This window comes from Cricetulus griseus, assembly GCF_003668045.3.
Source record: "Cricetulus griseus strain 17A/GY chromosome 1 unlocalized genomic scaffold, alternate assembly CriGri-PICRH-1.0 chr1_0, whole genome shotgun sequence".
Taxonomy (NCBI): Eukaryota; Metazoa; Chordata; class Mammalia; order Rodentia; family Cricetidae; genus Cricetulus; species Cricetulus griseus.
This window is the reverse complement of record NW_023276806.1, coordinates 165,463,634-165,476,678: the sequence shown is the minus strand read 5'-3', so window position 1 is coordinate 165,476,678 and position 13,045 is coordinate 165,463,634. Positions and strand designations below refer to the sequence as shown.

The following is a 13,045-nucleotide window of genomic DNA, read 5'->3' as shown; positions in this document are numbered from 1 at the left end:
TGGATAAGGAAGGGTGGTTGGTGAGGCCCATAGGCTATGAACATAGTTTAACTGGCGCCCTTGGCTACATCCCAATATCGGTTCTAAATGTCTCTTATCAAACAGAGAATTAGGATGTCTATTAAGAGGCACAGCAAAAGTCCCTGTGACTTTCAGTCTCAAACGTTCATGCCTAGATGAAACTCAATAACCGTGTCTAAGAAATTCATACAGCAAAGAACGAACTATACCATTTAACACTTCCTGCTCATATCCCTCTAGAACAGCCAGCTCCAGTCCTCCTAGTCAGATGGGCCAATTTTTAAAGACTAGGACTTTTCAGTGTACCAGCTGAGAGCCAATCAAGGCATCTGCCCAGAGACCCCAAGTGGCCTTGTGTTTGTCCCTGGACAGTCTGTGAGAGCAGCAACTCCAATTGAGTTTGTTGTTCCGCAGGGACTGACACAACACAGAATTCTTTCTAGTCTTTCCAAAAGCCAGTCCTGGCAACAAATGCTGGACTCCACAAAGTCTTAGCGCTTCAGCATCTACATCTGGCGAGGCTTGGCAGGAAGTGGGAGGGATCCATCCATCAATATCAATGACCATTCTCAGTAAATGAAGTTCTCCTGTAAAAGAAGAATAAAGCATTATGAAAAATCCATATTGTGTTAAAAGCAAGGCTGACCCGCTCAATGCATTCACACACTCTGAACGTCTGTGACATGCAAGACACTGCTCTTTAGAAACTTGAGAGGGTAGAAATCAATAAGACAAACGTATTAAAAGTGCTATGTCCAAAGTGCCTTGAGACACAAATTAACTCTGCTAGCAAAAGCTTGAAGTAGGAGTGAGCATGCTAAGTAGTCTAGGAAGTAAAGAGCTTCAAGGTGAAGGGAATAGTGTGTGTGCAAGGATGAGGCAGCCAGATGGGTGTGGTGTTCTGGAAGAATCTGAACTCTGTGATTAAGGCATAGTATTAAAGTAACAGTCAAAACCCCTTTCCCTTCAGGTCAAGGGAATGGAATCTCTGACCTGGCTGTAGACCCAACATTCCAGCTGGGTTGGGTCATTCACCTATGTAGTGAAATATCCTCCCCGCCCACATCTGTATCACTGATGTGGTCATAGGTGAGAATGTGATGAAGGGAGGATTAGATCTAGGACTAGGTCCTAGACCCCAGAGCTCTCTCTTGCTTCCCGGTGAGTCTCAGAAGAGCAGCCTGTGCAGATCCTTAGAGCAGGAACCCGTGGCGGTCATCTGTTTCTTCTGTAAGTGATTTCTCCCCCCAAATAAATTATATTTAATATTAATACCTAGTCACATGAATCATTATCCGTTCCTCCACATCTGGCGCCCAACGTGCATCATGAACCCATTACCATGAGATTAAGAGTCTCATGCCCTACTGACTGAGCTAGCTGTCCTGTGAGCAGAAAGTTCTTGATCTCAATTTTTCAGCGGTGAGAACCTTCTGAGAATTACAGACTTTTACCACCCATGTTTCTTATCTATGAGATTAGTCAGACATAGATATTTGGACTTCAAACACGAAGACCCGCAGGATATGGCATTAATATGTTTTAATATTAGTACTCTGTTGACACAAGACACAATTGCTCCTGACAGCACCAAGCTATTCCCGGGAAAATGTTGGGCACAGATGATACTCCTTCTGGAGTCCACACTCTCCTTGGTTAATGGCCTCTTGGGCAAAGAACAGCCCCTACCTTGACAGCTGACTTTGGACATGCTGTCCTACTGTGCTTGCAGGAAATAAACTTAGAAGACTGCTGAACTTTGCCAAGTCAGGGTAATACAGCCTTTCTATCTCCCTGCTTCTGTGTTGGTCAGTCAAATACTCTAGGCCTTAGCCAAAGCTGGTTGCCCCTACACTGCAGTAAGACTTTGGGTGACTGTCCAGGTAGTCTGCTGTTTCTGTTGTCACTGCACCTTTGGAAGTTGCTGACCTGCACTTCCTGCCTACCCTAGTATTGTTATCCTCCGTCTCAGGTCTTTGATGAGGTTGAAGATTAGACTATCACAATTATTGTTCTCTCTTCCTAGATAGAAATATTAGGTACAAGACTTAAATTTTCCAGCTTAGGACAACTCTATAGTAATCTCTGTTATGCCTTTACCCTAGGACTGGATATGTAGTTCTTGCCATTTGCTCTAGGTGCTTCACTGGTGATAGGTCTTAAGTGTGTTTGTTTGTTCTTCCTTTTCCTTCTCCTATAGCATACTTGATATTTGCTATATAGTTTTTATATCAAGCCTAAATCTTTTTCTTTAGACTAAAAGGGGAGTTGTAGTGAGATATCCACCCAGCCCTTACCTGTAGTACTGGTCACAGGTGAGGACATAATGAAGGGTGGACTAGATCTGGACTCCAAGACCCCAGAGCTCTCTCTTGCTTCCTGGAGAGCCCTGTGTGGATACTTAGAGCGGGAACCTGTGGCAGCCATCTGTTTCTTCTGTAAGTGACTTCTTCCCGAAATAAATTATATTTAATATTAATACTTAGTTCCATGAATCATTATTCACTCCTCCACACACCTAACTAGAGGACCACCCCTAGGAAGATGAGTTCACTGAAGCCATGTTAAAGAGATAGGTGGAATAATTAATACTTTAATGAGAAACTTTTCCTTCCCAGAATTTCTGCCTCTAATATAGTCCCTCAGGCTGAGCAGCCACAAGGGACAGTTGGGTCTGTCCACCTTTCTCAGTGCCAAGTCATACAGATACAATTCCTCCTTTTCCTTTTTTGTTTATTACCCTGTTCCTTTAAGATGCTGGCCGGAACCTAAATATGATTGTTTTGAATCTTTGGGCTCTCTTCCTCTTTGTTTAACCTCCCCATACCATTATACCAGCTGTTGCCCTGTAGACCACCATGCCAGAAACTCAAATGTCATGACCTTTCTCCCTTTACTCCTCCATTCTCCTCCTCTGGGAAGTTGCAGAGATTTACAGATTGCTTGCCCCAAGGGTTGTTATTTTAAACTTTTATGAAATTACCCTCAAACTTCTGCCTGAATCCATTCTTAATTGCTTTCATTAATGAATTAATGAGACTAAGAACCCCAACATGTGACCCCAATTTCCATGGTACCATATGGCAACTAAGAAGAGACACCCCAAAATTCCAGACACATTAGCAGGGGGAAAAAGATCTGAAGATAACTTGGAAAAAGCAGGAGTTTTTGAAATACCTTTTGGTAGTACATTTTCAAGGCTGTACCAAGGATGCAATGAACATATAGTTGTAACTTCAAGAGTGATTGATGATGATGCTAAAAAGTATTTTCATGGAATACTCACTGTGTTCTAGGTATTGTGTTACAGGCTTTGTATGGATTGTCTCTGGACAGCAAAAGTAACCTATTACCATGAAAACATGTGCTTTCTAAAACAAAACCAACAAATTGATATTACTGAGGATGGTGGCATTGGAGAGTTCTTTAATAACTGTCAAAAACATAGCTGATTCTAATATTTGTTTCTGCATTAAACTGTGACATGTTTGTGTCAAAGTTTATCTGTTGTCTTATGCCAAGTTATATGTGGGGTACAGAATCATAATAAAAACATAAAGATATCTGATTGGTTCTTTTGTTCATGGAGCCTATGTTCCCTAAAGGATGCAAGCAATGCATTAATCATGATGGTAGTAATGACCCCTGACGGCTCCTGAAATAGCAGGTGTGATTGAAAAGCAGAAGGTGAAGGGACCATCTCCCCATTTCGGCAGCCATAACAGCCGAACACGTGCTTGTCTGACCTTGTCTTAGTCACTAGGAGGTTAGGTGCCTGCCTCATGGCAAGGAACCAATCAGAAGTTAGCTGGTGGTGCTATGCTTTATGGCTCTGGGTGTGCTTTACGAACAAGTGCACAGCAATGACACGCAGAGCATAGCAACCACCCTGGGAGGGTCTATGGGCCATAACAACCAGTTGACCAATCAACACAAGGCAAACCCTCCAAGCCTGGAGGCACACCAATCCTGAGCCTGTGCGTACCCCTAGACACTCCCCTTACATGGCCCTATAAGATCTCTATGCAGATGCTTCTAGCTGTCTTTTCTAGCCATCCACCATGGCAGGTGGATGAAAGATCCGAGCTAACATGGGGTTAGCTCGTTAAACAACTATAATAAAGCCTCATGCTGTTTGCATCAAATTTTCGACTCCACCTGGTGATTGGAGTGACCACGGTCCTGGGCTGAGATCCTGGAGGCCTGAGCTGCGGGGGGTCTTACAAAGGTAAGGCAAATGCTCCCAACCAGGAAGAATAATCTAACATGGCGGACTGGGAGCTGCCTGGTTTGGAGTTATTACAACAACAGAATCGCCAGCAAAAAGGAAAAAGTATGTCTTCACATCTTTATTTAAAATGCTCATTTTTAAAAATAAAATTCATTATTAGCAAACTCATACTAAATCAATCAGCTAGCAGATGGAAGCTTTGGATTCAAGGCAGATTCTTGTCTTTCTCTCAGCTAGTAATTAGACATTTTGAAAGCATATTCTTAAACTATGATGTGTCAAAGTTTTGTGGGTTATTTTTTAAAAAAACAAAACTGTCAGGCAGCAAAATTTATAGACTCATCTAATTTTTTATTATTGCTGCCTTTTCTTTTTATGTCTCAAGCAGGTTAGAAACTTTCTCATCTTATTTTTACCTTTTAAAATTATATTAGAATCTTTCAAATAGGTCCAGCTTTATTAATATATTTCATTTGAGGCAATAAACTTCTGCTTTCCTAGTGATAACAAAAAGACCAAATAGAGGTTCTGAAAACATCTGGTCAACCTTGCTGGATAGTGTTCCAGGGACCAGACATTAGCAGGAGGCTCTGTCATTTTAAAATGTCAATCCAATGTAAACAGATCCATTAGAATGACATCCTGTGACTTTCATTCTCAAATTTGGATTTTAAACTATCAGTTGCACTAGGATCCCACCCTACTATCATGTGGTAATGAGCCAAGGAGGATGAGGGAGAGTGGAGGAGAGGCAGGCCTTGTGACCTGACCCCCTTTCTAGTCTCCTCAATAGAACCCACTTCTTCCTTGTGTGAGTAAGATAAAAAGTGACATTAGGAAAGTGTTTCCTTTGCTTTCTCCAAGTAGGATGCAATGTGAAATCAGCATCTAGAGATAAACAGGAACCATTTCTTGTAATGGTTTGCATGAAACTAGCACATATGCTTAAATGCTTAGTCACCAGGGAATGGAACTATTTGAAAAGGATTAAAGGGATTAGGCTTTAGAAGTTGTGGAGAAGATGTGGCCAAGTTGGAGAAGTGTGTCATTGAAGGTGGGCTTTGAGGTTTTGAAAGCCCTAGCAAAGCTGAGTGTCTCTCTTACTGCCTGTGGATCAGGATGTAAATCTGTCAGTACTGCTCCCTCACTACGCCTGGCTTCTTGTTATGATGATAATGGATTAACCCTCTAAAATGGTAAGCAATTACCTTTCCCCACACCCCAAACAAATGCTTTCTTTCATAAGAGTTGCCTTTTTCATGGTGTCTCTTCACAGGCCATATAACAATGACTCAGACATTTCTATTCTATATTCTCTTCTTTATATTGTAGGTAACATTCTCAGAAACACAAGAATACAAAGGAAGCACCCCCAAAGTAGATCATTCTCTCTCTTTCCTTCTCCATCTACAAACACCTGTAACTTAACATGTTCAAAACTGACTATTATGATATACAGAGTCTTTTGCAAAGCCAGTCCTAAAGGTGATTTCTTTTCAGAAACAGAGGAAGAGAGTTGAGAACTCTTGTAACCAGAAGCCTGATGTATTCTCAACATAGCCCCAAACTGGTGTAGCCATTGATGGGTGACCCAACTTACTGGAAACAGTTTATTTGTCTATAGAACTGGGATGAAGGATGCCTAAAGGAGTATTAGATGAAAGTCAAACCCAACAAGAGAGTAGACTCACAAACATGACTCGGATAAATATTCAGTTGCATCTCACTGTTTATTACTTTATCTGAAGGCAATTGTCCACAAGACAAACCACACTTGATTCAGTTGTTCACAATTTATAATAAAGTTAAAAGAGTACTTTATTGGGACATCTTCACATATAAAAACTCTGTGTCACTTCACTGTTTTCTGACAGTGTGTGGTCAGACAGGATACTCCTCTGTGCTATCTAACATTTTGAAACTCCTCTTAGACTGGATACTCAGACATTAATTTATGTGAAAAGATTTTATTGATTTATTTACAAAGTGCCCAGTTAAAACTTGGATCTTTATAACTCAGCCTTGAACATAGGATTTAGAAAAGTGGAGATTAATCAATGGACTGGTATTTCAAGATGTACCTGAATTGCTAACCACTCTGAAGTCAGGCTTTTACAATTCCACACTGATTTATTGAACGGCAGATATCATTACAAAGGAGACATATTTCACAAAATAAAATAGACTCAAGTCTGGAGTCCTCAGATTATCATTATTCTGTTTAATGAATGTCCTGATCTCTAAACACACACAGAGGTCAAACTCAGTGGTTCTCACTGTTTTAAGTTTAATTTTGCATGGCCATAAATCATGTGGCTTCTTTAAAATATAACTACAAGACTTTAATATACTACCAGATTATTCTAACTTCTGGAAGTTTATTAGTGCAGTTTAATTGTATCTTGGACCATCCTGCCCTCCTTTCTCTTTGTGTCCTTGCTTTCTTTCATTCTTCCATCATTGCTTTTCAGTTTTGTTTTGCACTTCTCTTCAGAAAATTTTGAAGGCTAAGAAACTCAATGAGTCTGGAAAGGTACAAAAGTCAGTTTAGGCTGAGGGAAAAGGAAGTTTGTTCATAATTGGCTACACAGTGAGCTCATGTGCAGGAAGGGAAAATGCTTATTTTCAATTTTACTTACTGACCTTTAGAGCTGAATGCATCATTGATTTGTGCATGTTATATCTGCATATAGTAACTAAAATTGCTTTCAGCACCCCCTCAAAAAAATTCACTGAGCTAGCTTGTGGAATGGATGTTGGGACATAGTCTGAACCTGTGATGGAGGGAAATTCTGCTTTTGTGTTTACTCAGCAAATATTTCTATCTTAATTGCCAAGATAATTGGATTTCAGCATATAAAGCAGCAATTAGTCCATCCAATATGGTCACTCTGCTTTGCAACATCCCTTCCCATGGTTTTCCAGCCGTATATCAGAGAGAAGCAGATGTTTCCAGATTCTTGTTATGCATCACAGCTGTATTGTGCAAGACTAGAATATAACTATGCTGGATGTTTTGGCCCCATAATGTACCCTTTTGAAAATTATGATCATTGTCATGTCCCTAACATAATTTGGGCAAACGTTCTGTCAAATTCCTTGGGTTTAGTTTTTGGCTTGCACATTTAAATTGATACACTTAAAAAAAATCCCTTTAGCAATAGTAAACCCAATTCTCACATATGTTTGTGGAAAGATGTTCATAGTGTTAAAGAATCTAGTTCACTGATACCATCTGGTAACTATTAGAGTGGAATAGATAGCACTGTGTGCTTCTGTAATGAAAATGCATTTAATTGTCCGTGGGTAAGATTAGAGAGAAATAGCAACTGCTTGTCTGTCGTTCACAGGATGAGTTTATGGCTCTGGGTTAGCAGGAAATGGAGGATAGAACTGTGCTGTTGTTGCCCAGTTGTCACCCCTCCCCTCTGCTTGAGCAGCAACATCTTGTAGCACTGAGTGTGATCTTCACTTTCAAACATCTAGTGACTATCTTTCCTGGACTGTGGTCCTTCAGTGCCTTTTCCATGCAAGTCAGCTGTGGACCAAATGCTTATCCAAAGAAATGTAGCTGCAACCCAAGGCTGCAGGGATAATTTATGGTTTAATGAAAGGTAGCACCAGACTGCACATAAAGGTCATTTTCAAGGGTGTTGTTGATTCCTTTCTTGTTTTAGATTCAGACATTAACACTCATTCCCAAGTGAGATATTATGCTGGAAATCTATCACCTAGTATTCCAAACTGTAATTCAGTTGAGTACAATCTATAATTTCGTAATATATATTAGGAGGAAATTATAGTGCAGGTGGGAAAACAGAACTGGTTATTATCTTTAAGGTACCAATAAATATTTTAGTGGCTTTTCTATAGCTAAAGCAATATGTTCAAAATGTTTCCAAATTGATACCAAGTTCTAAGGCAAACTCACTAGGGTCTGGACACAGGACACTTTGGATTTTGATTTAGTGACAGTGCTAACTGAAGCATATAATAAAGGCTATGACTACATAGAGAAGCTGAGCTATACATTAGTGAAAATAATGCTGTTTGACTAGAAAAATGTATGCAAGCACTCACTTAATTTTTCTTAAGCAAATTAATACTGTATATTTCCCCCTCAATTGATCTAGCAGCATCATTAGCTATGACCCACCATTCTTTTCCTCCTGAGTATATTATTTATTGGTCTTTTTAAATCACTGTAATTCCTATTATCTTCCACACTTTTTTTCTTCCCATGGTCATACTTGATTTTTATTTGTTTGCATGTGTGTGGTGCTGAGTGAGCAGTGTGTATGTGTTCATAAGGAGGTCAAAGGTTGAGATCAGATATCTTCCTCTACTACACTTTGCCTTACTTTTTGAGACACAATCTGTCATGGATCTTGGACTAAACGGGATAGCCAGAAAGGTATGGGGATCAGCCTGTAGACTGGTGATGTCATTCTGCAGGTCTTGTTTAGGAAACCGCATTGTTCCGATGTCATGGGTGCAGTTTCCCTGTTATGTCTAGAAGATACCATCTAGCAATAGGCTTCCTGGTCCTCTGGTTCTTACAGTCCTTCTGCTCTCTCTGCCTTGAATTTCCTGGACCCAGACAGACAAACACATGCCCTCTCTTATTTGTGCATCTTAGCCCTGAACCTATAGATTTGAGTATATAAGCTGAAGTGATTTTAGATGTCAGGAAAGTAGAAAGGGGCGATGGGAGAAGGAGGAGGGGCCCCAGCAAGGGGGATAGTAGGATACAAGTGCAGTAAAAGAGGGAATGAGAAAAATGGGGGGAGGTTTTAACTGAGTAAGAAGTAGGGTAAAACAGGGGGATGAAGAGGAAGGAGAGATAAATAAAACTAAAGATGTTTGAAATATTATTTTATCAGATAAATTCAAGGTAGATAATATATATGGATATGCATACATACATATCTATCTATTAACATCCATTTATAATACATATACATATGCGAGAGAGCTATTAAATGTAGTTATGGCACACAGGGTACCAAAGTCCTGCTCTCCCCTCCTCCTCCACCAAGAGCCATAGTCATCTAACAGAAATCTCAATGCCAGGTATGGGAAGCCTCCCATTTAATTACTGGTCAGGGGAGACCAAGAGGCTCCCCAAACAGTATAGACTATTGTCAGTTATCCTCAGATGCCTCCCAGCTTCCAAGTTAGCTCCTTCTGCTGAAGACACCACATACTTCAGAGTTGGAGGGATTGAACTGGAAGTGACCTAGACGCTGCCTCCCTGAGGACTGGCTGTCATCATTTTAGAAGGTGCTGTGCAAGCTGCCAAGGGAGAAGAACAATCAGTAGTCCCACCCACCCATAAAGCATTTGAACCACAATGACCGGCCTAGCAAGATGTCCCTAGCAGTACAATGGAGCACTTGGAGGATAACTGAAAGCTGTTAAATTGAATTTGAGGCCCAGTCAGTAGGAGAGAATTTAGGCCTGGCACTGAAAATCTAGCCAGCTGCTAGTGGCTGGAAAGGATATAGACCCTCGAGGAGATCCCCATCCCACCATTTGCCCAAACCAACATAATTCGTAAGTGTATTCTAAGTACTTATCCTTATATCTCCAGGGTAATGTAGCTATCATGCCTCATCAAAGAAGCTTCTTTCAGCAGTTGGTGTGGACTATTACGGAGATCCATAGCTGGTTAAACTGAAGAGAATAAGTGACAGTTGGGTGCCAGGTTCTAATTGATTCTGATATTTTAAACAGAATTTTTGATGGAGAAATTTCACATATTATTGCTAACTTTTTCACTTCCAAACTCATTTGATTGATGTCAGATTTTAAATTAAGGGAAGGTTTGTATAAGGGAAAAAATGAGGGCCTGCCTCTAACTTTCTAAATCTATTTTTCTTATCAAAACGCAGACCTTTTGACCTACATTTACATATTCATTTTTTGAGGCTGAAATAATGAAATTACAGAAGAGACAGGTTGAGAGTTCATCTCGGAAATTATGCTCTGCAGGCATAACTGACTTGATGCTTTTCACAAAATATCACAGCTAGAGGCTGCTCTGACAAGCCTTGGAGCCTCAGCCACCAGTGCGCACAACTGGAGGAGAAATAGAGGACATGAGACATCCCATCCTGGCAACCAGAACATTTCTGCCCACTTCTAACCTCACTATGACATGCACACACAACCTCCTCTAACCTCCTCTTTAATACTCCTTCACTGTTTTCTTGTTGCTGTAGTGGAATACCTGATTGTCATATAAAGAAAGGAGAGTTACTATATATAGCTCATGATTCTAAGGTCACTGATGCATCAGGAATAGCTAGCCAGCAAGTTCCAAGGAGCCTTTTTTCTCTTCCTCCCCAATGCAAGGACTACAACTCTGTGCTACCATGCTTAGGATTTTTATGTGATTGTTAGGGAGTCCAAATTAGATACTCATACTTTCAAGATAAACACTTTATTAACTGAACTATCTCACTAGCCTTCCAATTTGATTCTTTCAAAAAAGAATTTCTTAAGCCAATACTTACTTGATTCTGAACATAATGAGCTGGTCTTAAAATACCCCAATTCTAAATGTCAATAACATATAATCTCATAGTTGTTTTTTAGCATCTTCTTTTAAATAACATACTTTCAAGACTTTCCAGGTCAGAGTATGCTTCTTGGCATTCATTATATCTCATGGGTCTCACAGTCCCGGTGCACACTAGCTAAGAGTGGTCTGAAAAAAACTGCACCGAACTGAATGAAAATGGAAGTAAAACACTTTATAGAATTGTGCTAAAATACCACCAAGAGGGAAACTTCTCACACTAAATTTTTATATTGGAAAAGATGAAAAGTTGTAAATTATCAGCTTTAGAAATCCCCACCTCATGATGCTGGAAGAATAAGATGACTCCAAATGGAGAAGATGGGATGACACAGTAAACATAAGATCAGTGCAGTTGGCTTTACCCCATCCTGTAGGATGGTGACTGAAAAAGCTCAGAAACCAGATGCTCTGGAGAAGAAACCTGAAGCCAAAGGCAAGGTTTAAAGGAGTAACCAGGAAGAGGAAGCTCCATTACAGCTAAAACCCTATTCTGATCAGAGGAATTGACAGGTACTCATGGTCAACTGTGTATTTCTGAAAGACCACATTGAAAAGGCTGTGCTCTGCTGCTAAATACAGGTGGGAGAAGGAAAAGGTGAATATTGCAACTATCATAAAGCCAATTGGTATGACAGAATGGTGGTATACAGATGGTTAAACATCACAAAATGCCTATAGATTTTATTGCTGAAGATATGCCTTGAAAGTCGTCGAGACATAGGGAAAAAACCATTCAGCCAACAAGTAAGAAGACCATAAGTTACAATGGTGCCAGGTCTATCCTGATCCTCCTCAGAAGCATGGACGTGCTTCTCCTGATGCAGCCAAGCAGTGCTCTTCTTGTAACTGGACCTCGTTCAATCAAGTGTCTCTACGGAGAGCATACCAGAATAGTTTTCATAACACATTCAGGAAAACCATTGTCAGCAAAGTGAAGATGCACAAACTCACTGATGGTTGATTTAAGGAGAACCTAGAGAAGATCAGACACCAGGAAGGTGAATCACAATGAAGAATGGAGATGCAAGAGCCACAGAAAGCTGTAGACTAACATATTTTACAAAAGTCAAAGCTACTGTGGTACCTGCAATCAAACTATGTTCTAATAGATGGAGTCTAGTCTCTTACATAGATGTTCTAAGCTATATACCAAGAAGCTAATTAGGGCTGGCAGTGCAATTCCGTGGTTGAATGCTTTCTTAATATGAGGATTGCTCAATTTGATCCTCATCAAGAATGTGTATGCACACACAAATAAAAAGAAGGAAAATAAATTATGCCTTAGAAAAAAGAATTTGATGTGAACAGATTAAACAACAGAAAAAAATAAACAAAATAAGAATTTCTATAGAAAGAACAATAAAACCCAACAAAACTGTGGTAAAGATTGCAAAGAAATAGGGCACCAATTGTTAATACTTGGGATAAAATGGGTCTTATCATTACAGTCCCTGTTACTGTTGACACCAAGAAGTGGGGGAGATGCTACACACAATTCTGCCTACATTATTTGGAAACATATGTTCCTTTAAAAGCATAAACTGAATACAGTATGAACTAGATCATTTGAATATCCCTAAAACATTTATGGAAATTGCTCTGGTAGTTTAAAAACTTCCCTCAAATAAATCTCTGGGCCCAGATGGTTTCACTAGCGAATTCTTCCAGGCAGTTAAAGAAGAGCTAACAGAACACAGCTTGACACAACACCTTTCAGGAAACAGGAGGGAACACTTACAATGTATTTCACAAGGCAAAACTGATGGTGATAACAAAATCAAAGACAGCCCAAGCAAAGAAAGGGAAGGGAAAGAAAGGAAGCTAGAGAACAAATTCCTCATGATATAATTTATTAAAACCCTTCAGTAGATAGATAGTAGATTAGTAAATGAACAAAAGGACTCTAACAATCTTTATACAAAGTCACACAGCATAGCTGACCATGAGGATTCATTTACCTTCAGTGTACAAGGCTACTTGAACATCATACTATCAGTCATTGGCATCCCTATGGCCATGGGAAAAAAGAAAACATCCCTTGAGCATATGAACTGAAGGCATTGAAACGTGATGAGATTCAACACCAATCCACATTTTGTTTGCTTACTCATGTCTACTTGCTACTACTTTGTTTAAAAGGCTTTCTTGTTTCCATTGTGTTGTTAGGATTTAGCAAGACATACAGGGTGTATCCATTCTGCAGAGCG

At 39.9% G+C, this 13,045-nt stretch overlaps 1 pseudogene; it reads right to left on the bottom strand.

Moving 5' to 3' along the window:
• LOC100754115 overlaps positions 1-8,728 on the bottom strand; it is a 34,674-nt pseudogene extending 25,946 nt beyond the window's left edge.
• Between the last annotated feature and the right edge of the window lie 4,317 nt (positions 8,729-13,045).